This window comes from Notothenia coriiceps, unplaced genomic scaffold (assembly GCF_000735185.1).
Source record: "Notothenia coriiceps isolate Sejong01 unplaced genomic scaffold, NC01 NC01_scaffold00035699, whole genome shotgun sequence".
Classification (NCBI taxonomy): domain Eukaryota; kingdom Metazoa; phylum Chordata; class Actinopteri; order Perciformes; family Nototheniidae; genus Notothenia; species Notothenia coriiceps.
In genome coordinates, this window is record NW_011368400.1 from 2,780 (window position 1) to 6,394 (window position 3,615).

Below are 3,615 nucleotides of genomic sequence, written 5' to 3' on the forward strand. Positions count from 1 at the left end.
TATGTCCCTACTAGAATCCGAGCTCAAATGACTCAAACCAACAAAATGTCCAAGCAAAGAATCATGTGCACCATGAGGCTGGGTTATAAGGGTAATTTAAAAAATAAAATACCCCATTATAACAATGGACTTTATCTTTATGTATTTATTATATATTACCCCCTCAGGCTGATTTTGGAAAAGGACATTAACCGTTGTTTGGTGTTTTTCCCTTATTTATCTAAAACAAATGACATGATAAATTACTTGTGTTTATGTGTGTAAGACTTGTGTTTCTGCCCCTGCCATTGCTGCACAAGGTTGCAACATTGTAGATAAATTCAACCACCGACACCTGTCTGCTCTCACATTCTTCTATTCTGCAAATTTGGGGTGGGACACAATAAATAAAGCTTCGCCAGTTTGTTTGTTTTATTGCACAGTCAAGACATAACAATAACGGCATCACGCCGCTCAAGTAGCTTTTGCGAACATCGCTCACAACATTTGGAGTTGGGAACTGCTTTCTGTAGAAGCTGCTGCATCCTGTCCTCAGAGAAAATTGCCAGAAGCGCCGACACTTCCTCATCATTCCACCGCTCCGGTGTTGTAGTACGTGTGGTCATAACTGCTTTAAAGTACAACAAAACTACTCGCTCAGGTGTGGATGTGGTTTTTCTAGCGAGGAAAAAAATGGCTGCCTAACAAAAACAATTCAGAGTCTAACGGGGCGTGGTTTGCAATTCGTCCAGCCAATAGAAATAGAATATAAATTGGCACTCTTTTATCACCAGGTTCGTACCACCTCTCTAGCAGGGACTGAAAATGGCCAAAAGATTTCCCGGCACTGAGTAGTCCCGGCGGTGTGAACGCGACATTATTGGTACTAACGGAACTAAAGAACCAAAGTACCAGGGAAAGTCCTGCGGTGTGAATGCGGCTATAATTATCTTATTCGTGTCTGTTGCACTGGTTTTTTTATCAGATCTTTACTCCATCAGCTCAGTGTGTTGTGAACAAATGGCGGATCACTCACATGCCAGAGACCAGCACCACCTTGAAGACATGCTGGTCGGAGGAAGCGGGGTTTCCCATGGCAACGTTCAGGGCCCTGTCGATGCTGAAGGCCACCTGCCGCAGGTAGCGCTCCGGCTGCTGGCCGTAGCCATCGTACGGCACGTAGATGTAGGGGAACACTCCGTGGAGGTGGAGGCACGTTTTCTGGCCTGCAACACAACAACACCAATGTCAGGCCAACAAATGTCATTTATCCATAACCTAACATTTTATTCACAGAATCTTTGGCCTTAACATCACTCTTTTAGTTTGACTTACATTTATTACCATATTTATGTATCACGTTTCTTGTTTAGTGGCTCAAGTTTTAGCTTAAAACTCTTCATATCATTTAATTCAATTGGTGTTTCATAAGAAAATACTGTAAGAAATACAACTTTGTCAAGACAGCACAAGTTCAGACTTCATTCAATTTTTGATATAGAAGTTTGAAAATATCGTCAAATTATATAATTTCATTACATCAGGCCACAACACATGTTCTTCAATCATTTAAAAACAAATATTAAAAGCTTTGCTTGACCCGACATGATGTTGAGTTTGTACAACAACATCTTCACATTCTAAGGCTTTGACACTGCTGCCCCCCACTTTCACTCCTACAGTGCTACATTAAGGCGCCGTTTACATGGAAACGGTTCGGGTTGTATCTGCTACTTTTTTCTATGGTAAGGATAGAGAACTGTAGACGGGGTCTAAGACTGCTTGAATTTGTCTGTAATCAGGTAGTCTTTAATCAATAGGCCATAGTGCATCTCAAACATTAAGCAAAACTGTTACAAAAAAAAACAAAATAATCAAATTTCCAGAATAAGGTAATGATTATATTGGGCTAATTTCTACCATGTTCAATATCTGCACTTGGAAAAAGAGAAAGCCAACTGAGACAACAAAAAAACAAATGGAATTGAGAAATTGAGGACACACCAAAAGAAAAATGTCACACTTCACTAATCGGCAATTTGACTAAATCCTCTGCACTTTTTTTCCCAGCATGCAGTGCCAAAGTGTCAGTAGAACACACACACATAAGCTGAGCAGCTGAAGCCTCAGATAGGCCTCTGAGCGTCCCTCCCTGACACTTCCTGACCAAGGACAGATGGTGAGAGGGACACGAATGAAACACCATGATTTATGACAGACATGCAGGTGCCAAAGCAGCCTTTTAGCTTAATTCCTAAACAGAAAGGATTGTGGGTGGACGGAGTCAATTGGGGTCTTGAGAGATGTGAAGTGAGGTGGGCCGCTGGAGAGAGAGGGAGATACAGTATTTATAAGAAAAGTGGTGTGACATCATCACTCCCAGAGACACTGCAGAGTCATCCGAGGTGAACATGTTGCAGTCAGCCTGGCACAGAGCTCTCATCTGCAGACTGCTGGAGGAGCCTGCATGTTTAATCAAGTTACATAAGAGATAATAACAGCTGCAGCAAAATGAAAACAAAGGCTTACAAATTTCTGAGCTGCTTACTCACTCCTCTCCTCCTGTAGCAGAGAGGCTAACAGCAGGACAGGAGGAGGCAGTGTCGAGCAGGAGAGGGGCTCTGCCTGCTTCATCTCAGCATTGACCTACAAAAACTTGAAACCTTGTCCAGTATATTTGTCTAATATCTCGTGAGTGAAACGTTTTCTTTCACATTTTCATTGGACAGCAACATTTCCTGATTCTGGTCAAATATAAACCAGCTAATTAAAAGATTTCATTTATCTAAATATCCCATCTCATTTCAAGAAATCTTACCATGCAAATGTTCACTTGGTTTCTCGGCTCTCATGTCTATTAGCTTCTTAAAAACAGCGGGGATAAGCTGTTGAACTTGTCTTTTGCCGGGCTCCGGTGATTGGCAAATCTGGGTGATGCCTTCTGATGTGATTGAGCATGTTTGGCTTGTATTACCATTAGCATACAGCACCGCTATCGAACAACGCCGACATACCCTCCTCGTCCGATCTACCACTCGCACCCCATCGTTATTGTAGTCGACAGGGAACCCGAAATGTTCCCACACAGCTGATTTAAAAGAAGCAGGTGGGTTCTATTTCGTATATGGCTTCGCCCTCTAAGGCTATCGCTATTGGGTAATTCCCCTGCGCACCCGCGCAGCACGAAAAACACTTGTAGTCCACGCCCGCCCGCAAGGTGGGCCCCACCCTCGGGCTCCCTTCCGGTATAAATAGGAATGAGGCCCGACAATCTGCTCCCTCTTTTCTTCAGCACCACGTTAGACTGAAGCACTGATCGAAGAAGCAAACATGAGTAACAATTGTTTAAGAGATTATCCCTCATGTGGCTCTGGGTTCATAATGACTTTTCGCGGGTGTAGACGGTTAGGAGTGACCCGATCTGGCAACGGCGAACCCGAGGACCCTGAAGGCTCCGGTGGCCACATTGGTTCCCCTCACCAAGGTGGAGGGGTTCACAGATGCTGGTTTTCCAGCCGCCCCTTCTCTGGAGCCGAGCCTGACGGCGTATTTTGGGGTTAAGACAGACCAACATAATCGCCGGACGGCGCCCTACGTTGAGCGCCCCCAGAGACCAGTATGTCGCCCGCCAGGCCG